This window comes from Pelophylax lessonae (assembly GCF_965119305.1).
Source record: "Pelophylax lessonae genome assembly, chromosome: 12".
NCBI lineage: Eukaryota > Metazoa > Chordata > Amphibia > Anura > Ranidae > Pelophylax > Pelophylax lessonae.
In genome coordinates this window covers 108,244,937-108,272,325 of record NC_138779.1, presented here as the reverse complement: position 1 = coordinate 108,272,325, position 27,389 = coordinate 108,244,937, and the positions used below count along the sequence as shown (strand labels likewise).

The 27,389-nt window shown below is 44.1% G+C and overlaps 1 protein-coding gene across 1 annotated transcript in view; it reads right to left on the bottom strand.

Annotated features, from left to right (window-relative positions):
• Window positions 1-27,389, bottom strand: part of PRKCG (protein kinase C gamma) — a 621,643-nt gene that overhangs the window by 418,655 nt on the left and 175,599 nt on the right. The gene's annotated exons all lie outside the window — the stretch shown is intronic.

The following is a 27,389-nucleotide window of genomic DNA, read 5'->3' as shown; positions in this document are numbered from 1 at the left end:
TGCAAATCTACGAAGACCTGGCCGTCCCTCTAAACTTTCAGCTCAAACAAGGAGAAGACTGATCAGAGATGCAGCCAAGAGGCCCATGATCACTCTGGATGAACTGCAAAGATCTACAGCTGAGGTGGGAGACTCTGTCCATAGGACAACAATCAGTCGTATACTGCACAAATCTGGCCTTTATGGAAGAGTGGCAAGAAGAAAGCCATTTCTTAAAGATATCCATAAAAAGTGTTGTTTAAAGTTTGCCACAAGCCACCTGGGAGACACACCAAACATGTGGAAGAAGGTGCTCTGGTCAGATGAAACCAAAATCAAACTTTTTGGCAACAATGCAAAACGTTATGTTTGGCGTAAAAGCAACACAGCTCATCACCCTGAACACACCATCCCCACTGTCAAACATGGTGGTGGCAGCATCATGGTTTGGGCCTGCTTTTCTTCAGCAGGGACAGGGAAGATGGTTAAAATTGATGGGAAGATGGATGGAGCCAAATACAGGACCATTCTGGAAGAAAACCTAATGGAGTCTGCAAAAGACCTGAGACTGGGACGGATATTTGTCTTCCAACAAGACAATGATCCAAAACATAAAGCAAAATCTACAATGGAATGGTTCACAAATAAACATATCCAGGTGTTAGAATGGCCAAGTCAAAGTCCAGACCTGAATCCAATCGAGAATCTGTGGAAAGAACTGAAAACTGCTGTTCACAAACGCTCTCCATCCAACCTCACTGAGCTTGAGTTGTTTTGCAAAGAGGAATGGGCAAAAATTTCAGTCTCTCGATGTGCAAAACTGATAGAGACATACCCTAAGTGACTTACAGCTGTAATCACAGCAAAAGGTGGCACTACAAAGTATTAACTTAAGGGGGATGAATAATTTTGCACGCCCAATTTTCCAGTTTTTTATTTTTTAAAAAAGTTTGAAATATCCAATAAATTTCGTTCCACTTCATTATTGTGTCCCACTTGTTGATGATTCTTCACAAAAAATTACAGTTTTATATCTTTATGTTTTAAGCCTGAAATGTGGCAAAAGGTCGCAAAGTTCAAGGGGGCCAAATACTTTCGCAAGGCACTGTATATCTGGTAAGTGCACACTTCAACTGGGGTGTGGAGAGAGCACTTATTATTTTACTAAGAAGAGGTAGTCATCACAGTCAAGTATGGTGGATGAAGTGGTGGATTGGGACTTTCTCCTACAAACTTGCCTTGTCTTTATGTCTTTTTAGCGCTATACAACATATGGTCTGATTTTTGGTTACCATTTAGCATATTGACTGAGGATAGCGATAAATCATAGTATTGCATGTGTATAGTGAGCAACCATAGCAATATACTGAAGTATTGTATGTGTATAGTAAGTAACCAAGCGCCTACCTTTTTGTTTTTTTTTTTTGGAATATTGCTGCCTGTACAATGTAAAGGGGCAGCTGGTTTGTTCTCATTTCTTTTCTCTGAATTTAAAAATTGTTTAAGCAAGGAAGAGCCCTTTTTCGTGGTTTGTTATTGACACAGATGTTATTATTTGTGCAGCAACAAGCCCCGATTTCGCTTGATAGGTACAGTGCCTTGAAAAAGTATTCATACCCCTTGAAATTCTTCACATTTTTTCATGTTGCAACCAAAAACGTAAATGTATTTTATTGGGATTTTATCTGATAGACCAACACAAAGTGGCACATAATTGTGAAGTGGAAGGAAAATGATAAATGGTTTCTAAAAGTTTTTATAAATAAATATCTGAAAAGTGTGGCATGCATTTGTATTCAGCCCCACTCAGTTAATACTTTGTAGAACCATCTTTCCCTGCAATTACAGCTGCAAGTCTTTTTGGGTATGTCTCTACCAGCTTTTCACATCTAGAGTGTGAGATTTTTGCCCTTTCTTCTTTGCAAAATAGCTGAAGCTCTGTCAGAATGGATGGAGAGGGTCTGTAAACAGCAATTTTCAAGTCTTGCCACAGATTCTTAATGGGATTTAGGTCTGGACTTTGACTTGGCCATTCTAACACATGGACATGCTTTGATCTAAACCATTCCATTGTAGGCTGGCAGAATGTTTAGGGTCGTTGTCCTGCTAGGAGGTAAACCTCCACCTCAATCTCAAGTCAACTCTAACAGGTTTTCTTCTAAAAGTTGGACAGATTCTCCCACCTGAGCTGTGGCTCTCTGAAACTCCTCCAGAGTTGACATGGGCCTCTTGGCTGCTTCTCTGAATTATGCTCACCTTGCCTGGCCTATCACTTTAGGTGGACGGCCATGTCTTGGTAGGTTTGCATTTGTGCCATACTTTTTCTATTTTCGGATGATGGAGTGAACAGGTGGACTCAATTTACGAATTAGGAGACTTCTGAAGGCAATTGGTTCCACTAGATTTTAGTTGGGGTATCAGAGTAAAGGGGGCTCAATACAAATGCATGCCACACTTTTTAGATATTTATTTGTAAAAAAAAAAATAAAAAGCATTTATCTTTTTTCTTCCACTTCACAGTTATGTCCCCCTTTGTGTTGGTCTATCACATAAAATCCTAAAAAAATACATTTACGTTTTTGATTGTAACATGAGAAAATGTGGAAAATGTCAAGGGGTATGAATACTTTTTCAAGGCACTGTAATTCACTGATCTTGCAAATGTGCCATGAGCTAAAGATCAGAAGGGCATTTCAGGTATTTTATGAGATCTAAAAAAAATTTCAAGGGTTCTTCCGGGATAAAATGGTTGGGAAATGCTGCCTAGGATTAATCTGAAATTGTATGCTGTGAAAGACTTTTCACATTTACCTCTAACATTTCCACACCCTCTTCATCCCTGAACATTAAGAAAAAATAAATTAAGACAAAACGGTTTATTTAAGAATATAGAATTCATGACTATTACCATTACAATACTGGTTTTACATCTGCCATGTTTTGTAAGGTGCCTTAAGTCCTAAGCAAGAGACACACTTTAAAATATCATTTTTTTTCAGCCAGTTTTGTGATCAAGGTACCCCCTGTCAAAAGCCATATCAACAGCTTGGTCAAGAACAATGGGCTAATTGCAATTGCTTGGTCAAGAACAATGGCAACTCAACCCCTACCACGAGTCTGGTGTCCCCACTACTTTAAAACTAAGCCTTTTCTGGAACTTTTTGCTTACAAGTTTAAAATTAGTATTTTTTTGCTATAAAATTACTTTGAAACATTATATATACTGTATATTTTTTAACAGAGACCCTAATATTTTATGTCACACAGTATTTGCGCAGCTGTCTTACAAATGCATTTTTTTTGGAAACCATACACTTTTTTAAATTAAAAAAAAAACAGTAAAGTTACCCCAGTTTTTTGTATAATGTGAAAGATGATATCACGCAGAGTAAATAAATATCTAACATGTCAAGCTTTAAAATTGCGCACATTCGTGAAATGGCGACCTACTGCGATACTTAAAACATCTTCATAGGCAACGATTTCTTACAGATTACCTGTTTAGAGTTACAGAGTAGGGATGATCGAACTTTTCAAAAGTTCAGTTCGACCAGAACACCAGAACTTCCAAAAAGTTCAGCCCGGATTTCAGAACCCCATTGAAATCAATGGGACCCGAACTTCGGTAATCAAAAAACCCCATTTTGAAGCTCTAAAACCCAATAAATGCCCCTAAAAAGTGCCTAGGGTTCTGGGTCATGCCCCAGAGACTATTAATCACACAAAAAAAGTTCTTAAAAATTGTCATTTTTGATAGAGAGCCAATTATTGAAAAAATGATTGAAAAAAAAAATGAGATTTTTTGATTTTGACTTTGAATTTAGTGTCTGGGGGGGGGGGGGGTTTAAAAAGTGTACCTGTGAAGTTTCAGCTCTGTAGCATGTCAAGAACCAGAAAAAAAAGATTGCCGGTTTTGTAGCAAGCGTTTTTTTGGGCATTTTTTGGGGGACTTTGGAGGCAGGCATAACATCAGAACTTCTGTGTAGGGGTATATATACATACACCCATGTATGTATATGTACACATACACATATATAGGTGTGAAAGTAGCAGAACACTATGCTTGCTCTAATGAAATAATTAACAGGCATATGGCTCCGCTCCTATCACACCTATATATGTGTATGTGTATAATACATATAAGTGTGTGTGTATATATACCCCTATACGCAAGTTCACATGTCATGCCTGACTCCAAAGACCCCCAAAAAATGCCCAAAAACGCCCAGGTGTGTTATTGCAGGCTTTTTTTGGGGCATTTTTTTGGGGGTCTTTGGAGTCAGGCATGACATCTGAACTTGTGTATAGGGGTATATATACACACACACATATAGGTGTTATATGTGTAGGTGTATATATACATACATGTGTGTGTATATATACCCCTATACACAAGTTCAGATGTCATGCCTGACTCCAAACATGTCCTCAAAAAAGCCCTATAAACGCCTGCAGCAAAAAGCAGGCTGACCGGAGAGAAGCCATATCGCTGCTCTGTAGGTCACATAAGAGAAACAATCTTTTCTCTATAGCGGTCACCCAGAAATGAAAGGGTTTTGTCACCCTGCCATAGCAGTCAGTGTCAGTTCACCCTACACTACACTACGGTCACCCTGGCACTTAACACTTTCCCTACAGAAACTAGATTTTTGAAGCTAACTATAGTGGAAAATAGCACCCTAACTACACTAGATATCCTTTCCTCACACTAAAAATTGCTAAATGACACTTTTGAAACAGAAGTAACAGAACTGCTTCCACTCTCTTCCATGTCCCTGTATTAAAATGCTAGGAATTTGGCGGGGCTATCTTATATACTGGGGGGCGTATTCACTAATGATTGGCCTCTGGACCCCCTAGTCACTCCAATCACATTCCTAGCATTCTCCTGCCCCCTCAATTGGCTTTTACTAATGGTTCTGTTCCGATCATGGGCTTTTAAAGCCCATTTCCTGTCCCATTGCATTTTGGTCAGTTCTGGTTGCCGAATTCCGAACTTTTTCAGTCAATGTTCGGGTCGAACCGATGGTCGACCCGAACCGTTCGATCATCCCTATTACAGAGGAGGTCTAATGCTAGAATTATTGCTCTCGCTCTAACAACTGTGGCAATAACTCACATGAGTGGTTTGATTACCGTTTACATATGTGGGCTCAACTTACATATAGGTTCCCTTAAAAAAATTCTTATTTATTTTCCTTTTTATTTTTTTATTTTTACACTGTCCCTTTAATTTTATTTTTGATCACTTTTATTCCTATTACAAGGAATGTAAACATCCCTTGTAATAGAAATCAGCATGACATGGCCTCTTTATTGAGAGACCTGGGGTCAAAAGGACCTCAGATCTCACATTTAGCTTTAAAAGCAAAAAAAAGTAATTTTGACTTTAAGATGTCAATGCCAGTCTCCACAGATGTTCAGAACAAGGAACCGCCCGCTGCTCTGCTGCCAGCCTCCAGAACCGGTCACACTGAAAACGAGACAAAGCATCAGCAACAGAAGCATCCACCCTTGGTACATGTACAGCTTTAACAAAACAATTTAAACGCAAACAATGAACAACAAGGTAACTCAGAAAGCGTACCACAGGTTGAGATGGGGCAGACAGACTGGACACAACCGCCACCTCCCCAATGTTATCACAATGAAAGCAAACCCGGCGATCCTGAAACTTAGATCCCCAAATATCTACCGCCACCACAATGGGAAAAAGCTACAACAACACTAGGTTGCTCAAGAATCCTGCGAATCGCCATTCATCAGGTCATGCTGCTGCGCACCATGCCCCCTCACAATATGCCTTAAAACCAAAGCTGCCTGCAGCGTCGATATACATGTCAATGTCAAAATCTGCCACCACCAGGGCCATCCACAAGGACCTCCCATTGTAAGAGGTCAAAAAATCGTCCCACACCTGTAGATTCGCCTTGTGCTCCCCTGACAGTCTAATGTAGGGATGCAGCATTATCACCCCAGAAGTAGCAGTACTGAGGCGATGGCAGAGAATTGGCCCCATAGGTATGATGTGGCAGGCAAAGGTAAGCTTACCCAGCAAAGACTGCAACTGTTTTAGCCTGACTTTCTTTGCTTTCAGTGCCGCACCAACCACCAGCCACAGATCCTCCAATTTGTCAAGCGGCAAGCGACACTCCATCGCTTGCGTGTCAATGACAATGCACAGGAATTGAATCTCTGTGGAAAGACCTTCCGCCTTCTCAGGCGCCAGAGGGATCCCGAACCGTCATGCGATACCTTCCAAAGTAAACAACAAGACTGTGCAAACCGTGGAATTCGGGGGGCCGATGCAAAGAAAATCAAGGTAATGCAGAACTGATCATACCTGTGATTCCTCCTGTACCACTCATTCAACAAACGTACTAAAAGTCTCAAAATATGAGCATGAAATGGAGCAGCCCATTGGTAGACAGCGATTAATAAAAAACCGCCAACCCCAAAAATTACCCAGCAACCATTGGCCCCCCTTATGTACTGGCAACAGACAAAAAGTGGATTCAATATCCGTCTTTGCCGTACCGGTGTACCCAGTTGACCGCTTTATCAAAAGAGGTATACGACACTGATGTTATCATTCACTGAAGCTCCCTTTGTATACGACAAATGATGTATCAGCCAAAATTTGTTTGGTTCCTTTTTAGGGACCACCCCCAAAGGCAATACATGCAAAAAAGGGATAGGTGGTCGATTAAAATGGCCGGCCATCCTGACCAGTTCAACCTCCTTAGCCAATTTAGCAGATACCACCTGTAGAAACTGATATGTGGATTTTAAATTCTTAAGCACATGACATAGGTAAAGAACATGGAATACGAAAGCCATTGGCAAAGCCATCAGCAAGAAAAACTGCCGCCGCCTCCTGGGATATTTACTTACGGCAGCATCGCGGACAATTTACTGGGGTCCTCTCTTTTTGAAGTGGACTCACCAGGGTGCAGATTCCCTTTCTTAAAGCATCTGGCATAACCGCGGGAGCCCCCACAGCTGGAGCACTCATGGTTGAAATGACAGGCTGTGCCAAAACAGCACGTCCCCTCATTGAACTGCCAACAGTAGCCTTTTCTATGCATGGCCAATTTTTCAGCGGCACCTGACTTCTGGCTTAAGATAAACCCCCAAAGGGCCTTCAAAGCAAACATAGATCTCGCATTTTGCCGAATCCACCAGTCGAACCCCATCATCCCAGACTCCTTGGGCCTGCGCAACTTCAAGCCACTAGCCTTCCCTGTCTGGCAGGCAAACTCAATAGCCATTGCAGAAGAAGAAGCAGACTCTGTACCCACAGCTACGTCCTTTCTCCCCTGCTCACCATTCTGTACCGCGGCACCAACCGCTGCCGGCAACATAGAGCGAAGTATGGTGGAAAAATCACAAACTAAGCCACTTGACCTTGCCCAAGTAGGAGTCTACGCCCCCGTTGGCCACATAGTGTGCCCAGAAGTCCCAGGCAGAGCAAAACATGCCAACAAATCCTAAAAACCCGCAAAAAATTCCGCCAAACCCAACACACCCCCGGGGGACCCGACCGGAAAACCTACATTAACCCCACTAGGGACCCCATCCTGACCACCTGCACAATCCCCCACACTCTGCGCTAAAGAGGTAGGTAAAGAGCGAGACTCATCAGGCTGCTCTCGTGCCAAACCACGACCAGCTGCACTTCCGGGTTCCAGCTGGCTCTTCAGAGCAGGGCGCACGTCGACCGACTGCTCGTTGCCGTCATCACTGGAGACCTCGCCGGATTCGCTGGACAACTCCCAATGCTGGACAACTCCCATTTTCTTCCACCTCAGTCGCTTGAGGAAGCAGGTGGAAGCTTTGAAATCCACGTGCACCCCTATGTGTAGAAGGGGGCCTCTGGCACTTTAAGGGGGTGGAGCCACTCCCTTGCATAGCCATCACTCTTCCTGCAGACCTGGATGGCTGCAGTGATGCTGGGAGGCAGCAGAGTGCACCAGACTTCTGCTGCCCGAAGCTGTTCTCTTCCCCCGCCGAGACTCTCTCCCTGACACATGGGAGAGAGCCGAACACTTCGGATCCCTGAAGGGCTGCAGTGGAGAGTAAGCATGGGATATCTGCTCCTGGTAACCTCCGGACCTCCAGGTATGCCTCCCAGCCTCAAAGGGGACAGGGCTCCTTCCACTGCCCACTGCAGAACGCTGCCCATGCTGAGCTGGCCCACCGCTCAGCTCATCAGCAGAAGGGCCAGCCACAAGCTCCTGGATCAGTGAAGAGGGGGAGGAGGGAAAGTGCATGGCGTCCCCTCCTCCCATGGGTCCCGCTGGCTATGGGGATTCCTCCCAGCCCTCTTGCTGGAGCCAGAGGCATGCGGCCCAGCAGGTGAAACTGGAGGGTCCCCGATGATGGGGATCCAATTAGGACGCCGGACCCATGTGAGAAGGGCTCAGGCGCTCAGGAGGACGAATCCTCCTAACATGCTTGGAAGTTGGGGGAGACCCAGAGGGAGATGGATCAACCCCCGACCCCCCTATTATGCCCATCAGCTGCTGCTGGAACCACTGCCGACCCCTAATAGCAGATGCAGCCCTGATCTGGTCCAATAAGGACTCCAGGTCGCTCATTTTCTCTTTTTTTCTGCGCAGGGGAACAGCAGCAAAGTCTTCTCGTTGCCTGAACTTTCCAGGAAATTATCAACCCCTGCACTGGACCACCCTTGCGGCTCAACCCTACCCATCTGACCCTCAGCCACAAAGCAGGTAAGCTACGCCCCTACCACACTCACAACCTCTCTCTGACCTGTTCCTCCCTTAGTTATGGCGGCCCTCTGTCTATTCTCTCTTCTCCGGGTCACACCTTGTGTGTAGCAGACTTTAGGAGGCCATAGATTTTGCAATTGTTTTTCCTTCTACCACAGGAAGGAAAGAAAAGTGTTCAATTCCCCCATCAACAAAGGGTGTGTTGATTGGGAAATCTCTCCCACAGCTCTATTATGTTCTGCCAGCAGGGAGCTTAGGGAGCAGAACACAATGATAAGTGTTGCCAGCTATAGCTGGCAGCACTAATCATTTGGGAAAAACCCGACAGGCTGGTTTTACACAAATCAACCAATAGATATAAATAGGGTGCCCATACATAGATCGAAATCCGGCTGTTCCCTACTGAACCAGCCAAATTTTGTTCCAAGGTGGCTGGTCTAAAGCTTTACTAAACCAATAACAGTAAAATCAGTGTGTATATGTAGCAAAGCATACTTGTTATACTGTGGAACCTAAGGGTTAATCCTATGCATTGTGTAAAAAGGCTATTTGATCTTGTCTTCTCTGATCCTCCCCTGCTTCCACAGTCTCTAATCCATCTCCTGATAGTGTAGAGACTTTGAATCACTCTGCAAAAGCTCAGTATGGTGTGTATTACTAGAGGGATTTTTTTTGGGTGGGGGCATGTGATCAGCACAGGGCCAATCAGCACTGTCCAGATAGAGGGTCAGTGGTCATGCCCCCTCATAGGACAGTCAGAGTAGAATGAAAACTCCTTCTACAAGCTTTAACCAGTGCTCGGCCGGACACTGATAGAAGTCTCAAGACTGCTATATACTGCTGATGAGAAAAAGTATTTTGATGTTTATAGTTACTAAAATAATTACATTTCCATGTTCTGTGTACTGTGGGAGACCAGCTATAGTGAATGTAGGATCCTGGGTTTAGTAACACTTTAACTCTATTGCCAATTAATGAAAGTAAATAATATAAAAAAATCTCTGGAGCAATGCCCCCCTGAAAAGTTTATTATTACAAAGATTAAAACCAATCACCATGGTACAGTAAAATAAATGCCTGATATAAAAATGCCTACTGAGATAGAACTATATAAATCCTCAAGTGTTTTCATGGACTATAGTTCAAAACTGTGTCTCTGGCAGCAATCATGGGCAACTACCCATATTTCAAGATTCTGCCAACCCACATCCAATCCTAATTGGGGAACAAGGAGGTATACTGATAAAAAACTTCAATTGCAAGTCCCTGCAAGTCATTCAAAGTTGTATAAAATATGGTCAGTAATGGACAAATGTCCCCTTGAAAAAAAAAAGAAAATGAATAGCCAAACCTATCCTCTAATGTGGAAAAATGCAACCATCATGCCTCATTCAAATGGGCAATAAGCATATATTTTCTGTGCTTGCATACATATACTGTAGTGTTCGCCTTCATGCATACCTCAAGAGATCAATCCACCCTGATCGAACCAGGAAAGCATGCCACAGTCAAATGCCTCCTATGGCGCTAGCAGTTGAGGGAAATGATCTTTCTATTAAGAATGACAAAAATCAACGCAAAATAACAACTTAGTGAGTGCCCAACAACAATTAACTCACAGCTGCAGCTTGATGATTGGACAGTGCAGGAGAGACAGAAGCAGCAAACTCATTACTTTGCTCTCTCTATACTGTCAGCACATGTTGATATAGGAAAAATTGCCGGGCCTCTAGTGCTAGTCCTCCCTCTCCCAGTCTGACTGTTGCTATAGGGGAAATACTCAACCTGAAGCTGATATCAAAACATATTCATGTAATTATGTTAAACTTAAAAATACATAGAATGATTATTTTAATGAGTACATAACTGCATTTCATATGCCCAGGGTTCAGCTATAAATATAATCAACATTCTAACTTAAGAAAAATGATTCCACAATCTTAGTAACATACCACAGTGTGATATTGCTGGGCACCAATCAAAAAATGTACATAGTAATTAGTGGCAATTACTGAGAGCATTTTTCTTATGTAAATTATGTTTATTTTACTTCCTCCCCACTTGCATGGTGTAATGATCAATCCACTCACAAGAGAACACAAGTTGTTACATTTATTACCATATAAAATAATATATTTATAGTTCAAGGAAGAAAATAATAATTCCATTAATAATATTACTTTTATCAAGCCAGCTTATAAGCTCATTACCTGATTCAAAAGGTCCAAGAATTTCCAAATGTATACATGGTCAAGGCTGTAATGCATCTGGCACGGTGTGGAGTCCATGCCTGTGCACTTTTCTCCTTATATTCCAATAAAAATTCTAATATAATTTGGCCAGGTCACTGCTTAGCCTGTCTGCTCATCAGAAAAACAATACTTCACAGTTCAGCTTATTTTTCCAGCACCTTGTATTGAGAAATAGGGATATGCAGAGAACAATAACCTATAGCAACCAAATAAGAGTTCATTATACTGTAACCAGATCACCAAAGTACACCGGTTGTATGACCAGATTGGATTTTGGACATTTTAATTTTTTTCTTCATAATTTTAACACAGTATGTTAAAAAAAAAAAATCCCCAATAACCACCATGAAATGTACTAGTAAAGTTGGATTGTGGGCTTCCACGTCTATAAATTCAGGCTTACTAATGTAATGGGAATCCCCTAAAGAAATGAATATGATTTAGCTTAGGGAATTATGGTGAATCTGTACTCCTATAATGAACAAAAAAGAAGGCAGTGTAGTTAAAACTTACTACTTCTTACCAACATGATTGTGAATCACAATCATCCAGGGAATCCCCAAATTCTCTTATATGCCATTAATTTCAATAAGACATTTCTTTCGATTTACTCACGCACTGACTTAAAATCATATAGTGAAGGCAGGGATGTGTCCGGAGGGTCTGGCAAGATTCATGAATATCTAGGCACACGCAAACTTGCCCAATCTAGGTCAAATTCAAGTTCAGCCAAACTAGTGTGCTTATCGCTGCAGATCAGCAATAGATGGATTATAATGATATGGTCTACAGTGTTTAGAGTGGAGTTTCAGCCTGTTCCAGCCTTTTTTTTTTTTTAAATCACCCCCGTGATAGATGCCAATTATGAATTAAAAATCAGCATCTTCTACATCTGACAACGTTTTCTGTGGTATTAAAAATATTAGTACTCATTGTACCCTCCCGATCCAGCAAGTGTCCATTCTAAATGTGGGCATCTGAAGCCCACTAGAAGTCTCTTCCAGGATAAGGTGCTACTTTATCACGGCCATAGCAATGGAGCCTAGCATTGCGTCATTTCCGGTTTAGAAATAACGCAATGCTAGCCGAGAAGGATGCCCGATGACTTCTGGGATTGATTACACTGGTAACCCAGGAGCCAATGCGAAAAAGATTATGTTGTACCTGGGTTTGGACGGAAGTGGAGCTTTTTTAGCAAAAAAAGGTACTATATATTAAAAAAAAAAATTATACTATCCCAAAATGAATGGCGGAGCAATCAGCAGCACATGCGGACGTGCGTGCAAATTAGGGTCGAACTCCGCTTTAACATGTTGTTTCATTTGTCAAATAAGCCTGTAGATCATGGGTGTGCAACCTGCGGCCCTCCAGCTGTTCCAGAATGCCTCTGCCTTTGGGAGCCAAGTCCTACCATGCCTCGGCCTTTGGGAGCCAAGTTCCATCATGCCTGTGCCTTTGGAAATAATGCTTGCAACTGTAAGCCTTGCAATGCCTCATGGGACTTTCCTTGCAATGCCTCATGGGTCCTCTAGTTCCACAACAGCTGGAGGGCCAGAGGTTGAATGACCATGCTCTAGATGATAGGGAGGCTTTTAGGGCTAGGGATGATTGAACGGTTCGGATCGACCATCGGTTCGACCCGAGCATTGACTGTTTGAAATTCGGCCAAATTACGAACTTTTTGCGGAAAAAGTTCGGAATTCGGCCACCAGAACCGACAAAAATGCAATGGGACAGGAACTGGGCTTTAAAAGCCCGTGATTGGACCAGAAACATCATTAAAAGCCAATTGAGGGGGCAGGAGGATGCTAGGAATGTGATTGGAGTGACTAGGGGGTCCAGAGGCCAATCAGCAGTGAATACGCCCCCCAGTATATAACATAGCCCCGCCAAATCTCTGGCACTGTAATATAGGGGCTGTGGAAGAGAGTGGAAGCAGTTCTGTTACTCCTGCTGCAAAAGTGTCATTTAGCAATTATTAGTGTGAGGAAAGGGATATCTAGTGTAGTTAGGGTACTATATACCACTATAGTTAGATTCAATAATCTAGTTTCTCTAGGGAAAGTGTTAAGTGTCAGGGTGACCGTAGTGTAGTGTAGGGTGAACTGACTCTGACTGCTATGCCAGGGTGACCAAACTCTTCCATGTCAGGGTGACCGCCATAAGAAAAAGATAATTTTTCTTAGATTTTTTAGTAGAGCAGGGATGGGGCTCCGCTCCTTGTATGCCAGGGTGACCGAATTCATCCATGTCAGGGTGACCGCCATAAGAAAAAGATAGTTTGTCTTAGAATTTTTAGTAGAGCAGGGATGTGGCTCCGCTCCTTTCACACCTAGGAGTTTTTGTTTCAGGCGTTTATTGGGCTTTTTTGTGGACGTCTTTGGAGGCAGGCATGACATCTGAACTTCTGTGTAGGGGTATATATACACACACATATATGTATATATACACATAAACACATATAGGTGTGAAAGTAGCGGAACCCCATCCATGCGCTAATGAAATTATTTGCAGGGATGTGGCTCCGCTCCTATCACACCTATATGTGTGTATGTGTATATATACATATATGTGTGTGTATATATACCCCTATACAGAAGTTCAGATATTATGCCTGCCTCCAAAGACGCCCAAAAAATGCCCAATAAACGCCAGCAACGAAAACATCCACACACACATATATGTATATATACACATACACACATATAGGTGTGATAGGAGCGGAGCCATATCCCTGCAAATAATTTCATTAGCGCATGGATGGGGTTCCGCTACTTTCACACCTATATGTGTGTATGCGTATATATACATATATGTGTGTGTGTGTATATATACCCCTATACAGAAGTTCAGATGTTATGCCTGCCTCCAAAGACGCCCAAAAAATGCCCAATAAACGCCTGCAACAAAAACGCCCAGGTGTGTTGTTGCAGGCGTTTTTTTTTTTGGGCATTTTTTGGGCGTCTTTGGAGGCAGGCATAACATCTGAACTTCTGTATAGGGGTATATATACACACACACATATATGTATATATACACATACACACATATAGGTGTGATAGGAGCGGAGCCACATCCATGCGCTAATAAAAATTCTAAGAAAAATTATCTTTTTTTTCTGGTTCTGGACATGCTACAGAGCTGAAACTTCACAGGTACACGTTTTAGACCCACCAAACACTAAATCCAAAGAAATCTCATTTTTTTTCTCAATAATTTTTTCAATAATTGGCTCTCTATCAAAAACGACAACAAGAACTTTTTTTTGTGTGATTAATAGTCCCTGGGGCATGACCCAGAACCCTAGGCACTTTTTATGGGCATTTATTGGGGTTTAAGGCTTCAAAATGGTGTTTTTTGATTACCGAAGTTCAGGTCCCATTGATTTCAATGGGGTTCTGGAATCCGGACCCGAACTTTCGGGAAGTTCAGGTGTTCTGGTGGAACCAAACTTTTCAAAATTTTGTTCATCCCTATTTAGGACCAGTTCACACTTCTGCATTGTGTTAACGCACGTTACGTGCATTGTTGCTCTGAGGTGCCATGAAATGTCTTGGTATGCTGGCGCCTTAAGAGTTCCCTTTACTGGAACTAAGGGGCTAAGCTCCACCCCTGAAAAACAACCCAACACCATAATCCCCCCTCCACCAAATGATTTGGACTAGTGCAAAAAATAAGGTCCATAAAGACATACATGAGCATTTTTGGGGTGGAGAAAATTGACTGGTCTCCATAGAGCCCTGACCCCAATACGATAGAAAGCCTTTGGGATGAATAAGAGGGCAGAGTGCCAACCAGGCCTTCTCTCCAACGTCAGTGCCTGACCACACAAATGAACTTCTGAAAGAGTGGTCAAACATTCCTATAGACACACTCTTAAACCCAATAAAAAAAAAAATAGAAACCCAATTCTGTACCCCAAAAAATAGCACACTGAGACATGAATCTTAGATGGAAGGGGATGAACATCTCGTCTTCAATATATAAATAAAATTAAAACAAACAATTAGTACAAATATTTCTATACATATTTCACAAGCTAACAACAAGGACATTTGGAGAAATGTATTAACCTGCCTAAAGTTAACCTCAGGATATGCATTTCACTGCATATTTTTTTCAAATGTTCTTCTTATCCCTTCCTCCACCTCTACTAGTCTTTGGGAAAAAAGACAAACTGGGGGGGGGGGGGGGGGGTTTGCTTGGAAAGAACATATTTAGATTGCTTGTCTCTATGGAAACCAATAGCAGATTACAAAAGTGGCATTAGAGGACTGTCACCTTTGTACAAACTGGATATCAGCAGAGAGAAAACTGCTATATAAAGGGATCGTGAAGGTGGCAAACAGAGAATTAAGAAAAGAAACAGAAGGAAAAGGTGAGAAATACTCACAGTCGCAGACATCATGTAAAATCACCAGTACATATATTTGATTTGTTTTGCACAGAATGTGCCTATTTATAGATACCTAGCGAAGTCTTTCAACATAATGTGACAAATAAATTGTAAGTAGTTTCCTGTGTAGGAAATAGAAATTGCAAGTCCTGCAACCTTATCAGCAATACAGTCTTTAAACCTGGTCTGTTTCAATATGGAGGGCATTAATCTTTTTTTCCATCCACGTTTTGCAGCCTTAAATTTCCAAATGAGACTGATATCAAAACCGTGATTTATGCAGGGGTATAAGCCCCAATTGATGACTACATAATTGTACTGTCAAAATGGAATTGTTAATGCCTATGTATTTTCTGGAAAAATTTATAAAATTCTTGGAATAAAACAAAAAACTGATTTATGTATTAAACAGGAGCTAGGAACACTTGTCCCCTATGTACAGTATGTCATATTGCTGCTATTATTGTGAACTTGTAACCATGACATTATTGTGACTATGTAATGGACATTCGATAATTGACCTTATAAAATAAGCCTTCACTGATCTCTTCAGACGTAGGCACTTTGGAGCAATTCATCCTTAAAGTTCACAGCCAAACTACTAAAGGTGTCAAAGCTGTTTTTCAGGCCGCACTGCTCACATTGTTAAGCATACTAGCCTTTTATTTTATTTTTTTCAAATTCTTTATTTATTTAAACATGAAAGAAAAGTACAAAAGTGCTTCAAGGTACATATTACAAAAGCCGTAAACATCAGTCCTCCAGCATGCAAGTCATACAAGGAACAGTCAAGATATGAATTCACAATACCCGTATGTTTCCGTTAACTGAAACTTCGTTCAAGTCAGCAAGGGCCGGGGAGGATACCAGCAACTTGAATAATAGCAATTATGGTGAGCATCTCCAGACATTTGTGGTCAGTGCCCAGAAACATGTACACGAGGGATCTGAAACCGTTCAGAGTTTTTATATTGAAAAACAGGGGAGAGGGACAGGGAGGGTCAAACCTACATGGGGGAGATGAAAAGTGAAGAGGGATGGGGATAGAGTGGAGAACATGGAGAGGGGGGGAGGTAAACGTCAGGGGTGTGTCCAGCACCAAGCGGGGGATGAGTTACAGAAGCGTAGGAAAGGCAGAGGGAGGGCGATGAAGGGAACACCCAGGATACTGGCCTTTTAATCCTCAATGCAAACACAAAGCAGGTGCTCTAGAGCAGTGGTCCTCAACCCTGGTCCTCAGGGCCCACTAACAGGCCAGGTTTGCAAGATAACTGAAATACATCCCATGTGATATAATTTGCTGCTTAGTGTTTGCAGTACTCTAGTCTGCATCTCCCCAAGGTAAAACCTAAAATCTGGCCTGTTAGTGGGCCCTGAGGACCAAAGTTGAGGTCCACTGCTCTAGAGCAGGGGGTCTTCAAACTATGGCCCTCCAGTTGTTCAGGAACTACAATTCCCATCATGCCTGGGCATGTCAGAGTTTTAGAATGCCTCAGGATGTGTAGTTCCGCAACAGCTGGAGGGCCGTAGTTTGAGGATCCTTGCTCTAGAGGAACCATGGTGGGTGGAGCTGCTTGGGAGAATTACTTGATCATGCTCAGGCTGTGTTTGACTTGCTTTATGTTGCTTTGCACACAGCAAGCCCTTTTGAGATCAGTTTGAATTGCAGGCAAAGCGGGTTTTCTCTGTGGTTTGAATTCAAAAGTAGTGTTGAGCGAACACGGACTGTATTATTCGTGTTCGTACCGAATAATTGGATTTTTTGTACCCGAACACGGACACGGACACTTTACTGTATGTTCGGGTAAAAATCCGTGTTCGGTCGTTTTATTTCCGGGTTTTGCATGCTTTGGCGCTCTTTTCATGGCGGGCTTTCAACAGCCAATCAACAATCGTTTAACTGGTGTGCCTTAAGCCATCCCAGCCATGCCTGCAAATGTCTCAGTAGCTGTGATTGGCCGTCTGAAGCATGTGACCAAGTCTTTATAAGTTCGAGGCAGCCGCAGCGGCGTCATTATGCTGCTTAGATTCAGGGACAGAGAGCACACATCAACGTGCTGGCTGCTGATTAGGGAAAGATAGGCAGGAAAAAACCATTTGTGTCCGGATAGAATTGAGGGACAGGTCGGAGTGTTTAGGCAGGGCGAGTTGTAGGCATTTTAGGGATAGAGTCTGCTGAATTATATAGGGTCAGTGTCTTCTACAAACTACAATCGATATTGCTGTGTGGGGGGTGGGGTGAATCTGCACTCAATCCTGATCTACGATCTCTTCTCAATCCTGTTAGGGACAGAGTCTGCTGAATTTTAGGGAAACTGTGTTCTACAAACTACAATCGATATTGCTGTGTGGGGGGTGGGGTGAATCTGCACTCAATCCTGATCTACGATCTCTTCTCAATCCTGTTAGGGACAGAGTCTGCTGAATTTTAGGGAAACTGTGTTCTACAAACTACAATCGATATTGCTGTGTGGGGGGTGGGGTGAATCTGCACTCAATCCTGATCTACGATCTCTTCTCAATCCTGTTAGGGACAGAGTCTGCTGAATTTTAGGGAAACTGTGTTCTACAAACTACAATCGATATTGCTGTGTGGTGTGGGATTGGAGATAGGCAGGTGTCAGTGATCCACATCCATTTTTCTGTGTGTGAGCTGCAGTGAACACAATCTTTTTGGGCTGCAGTGAACACAATCTTTTTGGGCTGCAGTGAACACAATCTTTTTGGGCTGCAGTGAACACAATCTTTTTGGGCTGCAGTGAACACAATCTTTTTGGGGTGCAGTGAACAAAATCTTTTTGGGGTGCAGTGAACACAATCCTTTTTGGTGTGCAGTGAACACAATCTTTGTGGGGTGCAGTGAACAAAATCCTTTGTGGGGTGCAGTGAACACAATCTTTTTGGGGTGCAGTGAACAAAATCCTTTTTGGGGTGCAGTGAACAACATCCTTTTTGGGGTGCAGTGAACACAATCTTTTTGGGGTGCAGTGAACAAAATCCTTTGTGGGGTGCAGTGAACACAATCTTTTTGGGGTGCAGTGAACACAATCTTTTTGGGGTGGAGTGAACAACATCCTTTTTGGGGTGCAGTGAACAAAATCCTTTTTGGGGTGCAGTGAACAAAATCATTTTTGGGGTGCAGTGAACACAATCTTTTTGGGGTGCAGTGAACACAATCTTTGTGGGGTGCAGTGAACACAATCTTTTTGGGGTGGAGTGAACAACATCCTTTTTGGGGTGCAGTGAACAACATCCTTTTTGGGGTGCAGTGAACACAATCTTTTTGGGGTGCAGTGAACACAATCTTTGTGGGGTACAGTGAACAGAATCTTTGTGGGGTGCAGTGAACAAAATCTTTGGGGGGTACAGTGAACACAATCTTTGTGAGGTGCAGTGAACACAATCTTTGTGGGGTGCAGTGAACACAATCATTGTGGGGTGCAGTGAACTCAATCTTTGTGGGGTACAGTGAACACAATCTCATACTGAAGGTTTGAGGGTGCTGCCTGTTCCATACTCCCCCTACTCCTCATCTAGCCTTTTAGGGGTACAAACAATAGTAATTGGGGCCTAGTGTGGTTGTGTACGTGTGATATACATACACTTTTTTGGGATCATATTTTCTATTCCGCTATTTAATCAAAAACCTTTGGGGATCAGTTAAATTGGGGGATAGTCTGTGTTGGTACGTGTGAGAGAGATCCACCTTTCCAAGTTGTTGGGGTTCATCTCATACTTCTGAAGGTTTGAGGGTGCTGCCTGTTCCATACTCCCCCCTACTCCTAGCCTTTTAGGGGTACAAACAATAGTAATTGGGGCCTAGTGTGGTTGTGTACGTGTGATATACATACACTTTTTTGGGATCATATTTTCTATTCCGCTATTTAATCAAAAACCTCTGGGGATCAGTTAAATTGGGGGATAGTCTGTGTTGGTACGTGTGAGAGAGATCCACCTTTCCAAGTTGTTGGGGTTCATCTCATACTTCTGAAGGTTTGAGGGTGCTGCCTGTTCCATACTCCCCCTACTCCTAGCCTTTTAGGGGTACAAACAATAGTAATTGGGGCCTAGTGTGGTTGTGTACGTGTGATATACATACACTTTTTTGGGATCATATTTTCTATTCCGCTATTTAATCAAAAACCTCTGGGGATCAGTTAAATTGGGGGATAGTCTGTGTTGGTACGTGTGAGAGAGATCCACCTTTCCAAGTTGTTGGGGTTCATCTCATACTTCTGAAGGTTTGAGGGTGCTGCCTGTTCCATACTCCCCCTACTCCTAGCCTTTTAGGGGTACAAACAATAGTAATTGGGGCCTAGTGTGGTTGTGTACGTGTGATATACATACACTTTTTTGGGATCATATTTTCTATTCCGCTATTTAATCAAAAACCTCTGGGGATCAGTTAAATTGGGGGATAGTCTGTGTTGGTACGTGTGAGAGAGATCCACCTTTCCAAGTTGTTGGGGTTCATCTCATACTTCTGAAGGTTTGAGGGTGCTGCCTGTTCCATACTCCCCCTACTCCTAGCCTTTTAGGGGTACAAACAATAGTAATTGGGGCCTAGTGTGGTTGTGTACGTGTGATATACATACACTTTTTTGGGATCATATTTTCTATTCCGCTATTTAATCAAAAACCTTTGGGGATCAGTTAAATTGGGGGATAGTCTGTGTTGGTACGTGTGAGAGAGATCCACCTTTCCAAGTTGTTGGGGTTCATCTCATACTTCTGAAGGTTTGAGGGTGCTGCCTGTTCCATACTCCCCCTACTCCTAGCCTTTTAGGGGTACAAACAATAGTAATTGGGGCCTAGTGTGGTTGTGTACGTGTGATATACATACACTTTTTTGGGATCATATTTTCTATTCCGCTATTTAATCAAAAACCTCTGGGGATCAGTTAAATTGGGGGATAGTCTGTGTTGGTACGTGTGAGAGAGATCCACCTTTCCAAGTTGTTGGGGTTCATCTCATACTTCTGAAGGTTTGAGGGTGCTGCCTGTTCCATACTCCCCCTACTCCTAGCCTTTTAGGGGTGCAAACAATAGTAATTGGGGCCTAGTGTGGTTGTGTACGTGTGATATACATACACTTTTTTGGGATCATATTTTCTATTCCGCTATTTAATCAAAAACCTTTGGGGATCAGTTAAATTGGGGGATAGTCTGTGTTGGTACGTGTGAGAGAGATCCACCTTTCCAAGTTGTTGGGGTTCATCTCATACTTCTGAAGGTTTGAGGGTGCTGCCTGTTCCATACTCCCCCTACTCCTAGCCTTTTAGGGGTACAAACAATAGTAATTGGGGCCTAGTGTGGTTGTGTACGTGTGATATACATACACTTTTTTGGGATCATATTTTCTATTCCGCTATTTAATCAAAAACCTTTGGGGATCAGTTAAATTGGGGGATAGTCTGTGTTGGTACGTGTGAGAGAGATCCACCTTTCCAAGTTGTTGGGGTTCATCTCATACTTCTGAAGGTTTGAGGGTGCTGCCTGTTCCATACTCCCCCCTACTCCTAGCCTTTTAGGGGTACAAACAATAGTAATTGGGGCCTAGTGTGGTTGTGTACGTGTGATATACATACACTTTTTTGGGATCATATTTTCTATTCCGCTATTTAATCAAAAACCTCTGGGGATCAGTTAAATTGGGGGATAGTCTGTGTTGGTACGTGTGAGAGAGATCCACCTTTCCAAGTTGTTGGGGTTCATCTCATACTTCTGAAGGTTTGAGGGTGCTGCCTGTTCCATACTCCCCCTACTCCTAGCCTTTTAGGGGTACAAACAATAGTAATTGGGGCCTAGTGTGGTTGTGTACGTGTGATATACATACACTTTTTTGGGATCATATTTTCTATTCCGCTATTTAATCAAAAACCTCTGGGGATCAGTTAAATTGGGGGATAGTCTGTGTTGGTACGTGTGAGAGAGATCCACCTTTCCAAGTTGTTGGGGTTCATCTCATACTTCTGAAGGTTTGAGGGTGCTGCCTGTTCCATACTCCCCCTACTCCTAGCCTTTTAGGGGTACAAACAATAGTAATTGGGGCCTAGTGTGGTTGTGTACGTGTGATATACATACACTTTTTTGGGATCATATTTTCTATTCCGCTATTTAATCAAAAACCTCTGGGGATCAGTTAAATTGGGGGATAGTCTGTGTTGGTACGTGTGAGAGAGATCCACCTTTCCAAGTTGTTGGGGTTCATCTCATACTTCTGAAGGTTTGAGGGTGCTGCCTGTTCCATACTCCCCCTACTCCTAGCCTTTTAGGGGTACAAACAATAGTAATTGGGGCCTAGTGTGGTTGTGTACGTGTGATATACATACACTTTTTTGGGATCATATTTTCTATTCCGCTATTTAATCAAAAACCTTTGGGGATCAGTTAAATTGGGGGATAGTCTGTGTTGGTACGTGTGAGAGAGATCCACCTTTCCAAGTTGTTGGGGTTCATCTCATACTTCTGAAGGTTTGAGGGTGCTGCCTGTTCCATACTCCCCCTACTCCTAGCCTTTTAGGGGTACAAACAATAGTAATTGGGGCCTAGTGTGGTTGTGTACGTGTGATATACATACACTTTTTTGGGATCATATTTTCTATTCCGCTATTTAATCAAAAACCTCTGGGGATCAGTTAAATTGGGGGATAGTCTGTGTTGGTACGTGTGAGAGAGATCCACCTTTCCAAGTTGTTGGGGTTCATCTCATACTTCTGAAGGTTTGAGGGTGCTGCCTGTTCCATACTCCCCCTACTCCTAGCCTTTTAGGGGTACAAACAATAGTAATTGGGGCCTAGTGTGGTTGTGTACGTGTGATATACATACACTTTTTTGGGATCATATTTTCTATTCCGCTATTTAATCAAAAACCTCTGGGGATCAGTTAAATTGGGGGATAGTCTGTGTTGGTACGTGTGAGAGAGATCCACCTTTCCAAGTTGTTGGGGTTCATCTCATACTTCTGAAGGTTTGAGGGTGCTGCCTGTTCCATACTCCCCCTACTCCTAGCCTTTTAGGGGTACAAACAATAGTAATTGGGGCCTAGTGTGGTTGTGTACGTGTGATATACATACACTTTTTTGGGATCATATTTTCTATTCCGCTATTTAATCAAAAACCTTTGGGGATCAGTTAAATTGGGGGATAGTCTGTGTTGGTACGTGTGAGAGAGATCCACCTTTCCAAGTTGTTGGGGTTCATCTCATACTTCTGAAGGTTTGAGGGTGCTGCCTGTTCCATACTCCCCCCTACTCCTAGCCTTTTAGGGGTACAAACAATAGTAATTGGGGCCTAGTGTGGTTGTGTACGTGTGATATACATACACTTTTTTGGGATCATATTTTCTATTCCGCTATTTAATCAAAAACCTCTGGGGATCAGTTAAATTGGGGGATAGTCTGTGTTGGTACGTGTGAGAGAGATCCACCTTTCCAAGTTGTTGGGGTTCATCTCATACTTCTGAAGGTTTGAGGGTGCTGCCTGTTCCATACCCCCCCTACTCCTCATCTAGCCTTTTAGGGGTACAAACAATAGTAATTGGGGCCTAGTGTGGTTGTGTACGTGCGAGATACATACACTTTTTTTGATCATATTTCCTATTCCGCTATTCAATAAAAACCTTTGGGGATCAATTAAATTGCGGGATAGTCTGTGTCGGTACGTGTGAGATCCACCTTTCCAAGTTTTTGGGGTTCATCTCATACTTCTGAAGCTTTGAGGGTGCTGCCTGTTCCATACTCCTCCTCCTCCTCATCCATCCTTTTAGGTGTACAAACAATAGTAATTGGGGCCTAGTGTGCTTCTGTACGTGTGAGATACATACACATTTTTTGATCATATTTCCTATTCCGCTATTCAATAAAAACCTTTGGGGATCAATTAAATTGCGGAATAGTCTGTGTCGGTACGTGTGAGATCCACCTTTCCAAGTTTTTGGGGTTCATCTCATACTTCTGAAGCTTTGAGGGTGCTGCCTGTTCCATACTCCTCCTCCTCCTCATCCATCCTTTTAGGTGTACAAACAATAGTAATTGGGGCCTAGTGTGCTTCTGTACGTGTGAGATACATACACATTTTTTGATCATATTTCCTATTCCGCTATTCAATAAAAACCTTTGGGGATCAATTAAATTGCGGAATAGTCTGTGTCGGTACGTGTGAGATCCACCTTTCCAAGTTTTTGGGGTTCATCTCATACTTCTGAAGCTTTGAGGGTGCTGCCTGTTCCATACTCCTCCTCCTCCTCATCCATCCTTTTAGGTGTACAAACAATAGTAATTGGGGCCTAGTGTGTTTCTGTACGTGTGAGATACATACACTTTTTTTGATCATATTTCCTATTCCGCTATTCAATAAAAACCTTTGGGGATCAATTGAATTGCGGGATAGTCTGTGTCGGTACGTGTGAGAGAGATCCACCTTTCCAAGTTGTTGGGGTTCATCTCATACTTCTGAAGGTTTGAGGGTGCTGCCTGTTCCATACCCCCCCTACTCCTCATCTAGCCTTTTAGGGGTACAAACAATAGTAATTGGGGCCTAGTGTGGTTGTGTACGTGCGAGATACATACACTTTTTTTGATCATATTTCCTATTCCGCTATTCAATAAAAACCTTTGAGGATCAATTGAATTGCGGGATAGTCTGTGTCGGTACGTGTGAGAGAGATCCACCTTTCCAAGTTGTTGGGGTTCATCTCATACTTCTGAAGGTTTGAGGGTGCTGCCTGTTCCATACTCCCCCTACTCCTCATCTAGCCTTTTAGGGGTACAAACAATAGTAATTGGGGCCTAGTGTGGTTGTGTACGTGTGATATACATACACTTTTTTTGGATCATATTTTCTATTCCGCTATTCAATAAAAACCTTTCTAGGGCAAGATCTTAAATTACAGAAATATGAGGAGACCGTCAAATAAGGGCCGTGGCCTGGGTCGTGGTGCTGCTGGTAGAGCTCCTGTTGCAAGGAGAGGACATGGTCGATCTGTGCCAGCTACACGCACAAGTGAAACACCTTCCTCAAGTGTGAGTAGGCGACAGAACCTGCATCAGTATTTGGTAGGGCATCAAACGCCCCTAGAAGTGATGAGGCCAGAACAAGTTGAGGCGATAGTAGATTGGTTTGCTGCTGACAGTGCCTCCAGTTCCTTCACATTGTCTCCCACCCAGTCTACTGCAGAAAGGTCAGAGTTGGCACCTGCAGCCAATGTCCAACCGTCTTTCACCTCACCCCCTTGCAAATCAGGCCAGCAGTCTGAGCCCCAAGCCATACAGCAGTCTCTTATTCTTTTTGAGGACTCTGTCAGCAGGGTTTCCCAGGGCCATCCACCTAGCCCTGCCCCAGAAGTGGAAGAGATTGAGTGCAGCGATGCCCAACCACTTATTCCTCAAGATGAGTACATGCAAGGATCATCGCAGCACGTCTCCGATGATGACGAAACGCAGGTGCCAACTGCTGCGGCGTTCAGCATTGTGGAGACCGACAAGGAGGGCAGGGGTGAAGACTGGGTGGAAGATGATGTGGAGGACGATGAGGTCCTCGACCCCACATGGAATGAACGTCATGCAGGTGAACTGAGTAGTTTGGAGGAAGAGGCGGTGGTCGCACAGAGCCACCAGCACAGCAGAAGAGGGAGCAGGGTGCAGAAGCGGAGCGGCCGTGCCCTAGACACTACGCCCGCTACTGCCCAACGCAGCAAGGGAACGAGCGCACCAAAGTCAGCTCAAAGGAGTTCTCTAGCGTGGAAGTTCTTTAGAAAATGTGCTGATGACAGGACACGAGTGGTTTGCACCCTGTGCAATCAGAGCTTGAAGCGAGGCATGAACCTTCTCAACCTGAGCACAACCTGCATGATCAGGCATCTAAGTGCAAAGCACGAGCTGCAGTGGAGTACACACCTTCAAAACCAAGAAACGTCTCTGGCTCATCCTGCTTCCTCTTCTGCTGCAGTCTCGGCCGCTCCAGCCACATCTGTAGTGATACCGGCACCTGCCACCCCGCAAACAGACGATCTGTCAGCAACACCACCACCTGGGTCACCAACAACCATCTCCACAATGTCCCGTGGAAGCGTTCAGCTTTCCATCTCCCAAACACTTGAGAGGAAGAGGAAGTACCCCCCTACCCACCCGCGATCCCTGGCCCTGAATGCCAGCATTTCAAAATTATTGGCCTTTGAAATGCTGTCATTCCGTCTGGTGGAGACGCACAGTTTTAAAAACCTTATGTCGGTGGCTGTCCCACAGTACGTCGTGCCCAGCCGCCACTACTTTTCCAGGCAAGCCATCCCTTCCCTGCACAACCAAGTGGGGGAAAAAATCAGGTGTGCACTGCGCAACGCCATCTGTGCCAAGGTCCACCTAACTACGGATACGTGGACCAGTAAGCACGGTCAGGGGCGTTATATCTCCCTAACGGCACACTGGGTAAATGCAGTGGCGGATGGGCCTGAGGCGGATAGCAATTTGGCGCATGTCCTTCCACCACCGAGGATTGCAGGGCGCTTCAGTTTGCCTCCTGTTCCTAACTCCTCCTACTCCGCTTCCTCATCCTCTACCGCCTCCTCATCCGGACAGCGTAACACCTTCACCACCAACTTCAGCACGGCCAGGGGTAAACGACAGCAGGCAGTTTTACAACTTGCCTGTTTGGGGGACAAACCACACACCGCGCAGGAGTTGTGGAGGAGCATGGAACAGCAGACAAATGAGTGGTTGCTGCCAGCGAGCCTCAAGCCCGGCCTGGTGGTGTGCGATAACGGGAGAAATCTCATAGCAGCTCTGGGCCTAGCCGGTTTGACGCACATCCCTTGCCTGGCGCATGTGCTGAATTTGGTGGTGCAGAGGTTCCTTAAAAACTACCCCGATATGTCAGAGCTGCTGCAGAAAGTGCGGGCCGTTTGTGCGCACTTTCGGCGTTCTCACCCTGCTGCTGCTCGCCTGGCAGCGCTGCAGCGTAACTTCGGCCTTCCCGCTCACCGCCTCATATGTGACGTGCCCACAAGGTGGAACTCCACCTTGCACATGCTGGAAAGACTGTGCGAGCAGCAGCAGGCCATAGTGGAGTTTCAGCTGCAGCACGCACGCGTGAGTCGCTCTGCGGAACAGCACCACTTCACCACCAATAACTGGGCCTCCATGCGAGACCTGTGTGCCTTGTTGCGCTGTTTTGAGTACTCCACCAACATGGCCAGTGGCAATGACGCCGTTCTCAGCTTAACTATCCCACTTCTATGCCTCCTTGAAAAAACAATTCGGGCGATGATGGAAGAGGATGTGGCACAGGATGAGGAGGAGGAGGAGGATGAAGAGGTAACATTTCCAAGGCTTTCAGGGCAGTCATTCGCAAGGGGCTCCGAGGGTGGGTTCCTGCACACGCAAACGCCAGGGACGCAATTGTCCAGCAGGGGCACAGTTCTGGAGGATGAGGAGGATGAGGAGGAGGAGGAGCTGGAGGAGGAGATGGAACCATGTTCACAGCAGGGTGGCACCCAGGCCAGCTCATGGCCATCACTGGTGCGTGGCTGGGGGGATACAGAGGACACGGACCATACACCTCCCACAGAGGACAGCCTTTCGTTGCCTCTGGGCAGCCTGGCACACATGAGCGATTACATGCTGCAGTGTCTCCACAACGACCGCCGAGTTGCCCACATTCTAACTTGTGCTGATTACTGGGTGGCCACGCTGCTGGATCCCCGTTACAAGGACAACGTACCGTCCTTAATTCACTCACTGGAGCGCGATCGCAAGATGCGCGAGTACAAGCGCACGCTGGTAGACGCCATGCTGCTGGCATTCCCATCTGACAGCGGGGCCACAGTGGAAGCACAAGGCAGAGGAGGAGGAGGAGGAGGTCGCCAACGCAACCAGGGCACCGCCAGCACCTCAGAAGGCAGGGTTAGCATGGCCGAAATGTGGAAAAGCTTTGTCAGCACGCCACAACAAACAGCAGCACCAGCAGCTCAGATGGAACGTCTTAGCAGGAGGCAGCATTTTACCAACATGGTGGAGCAGTATGTGTGCACAC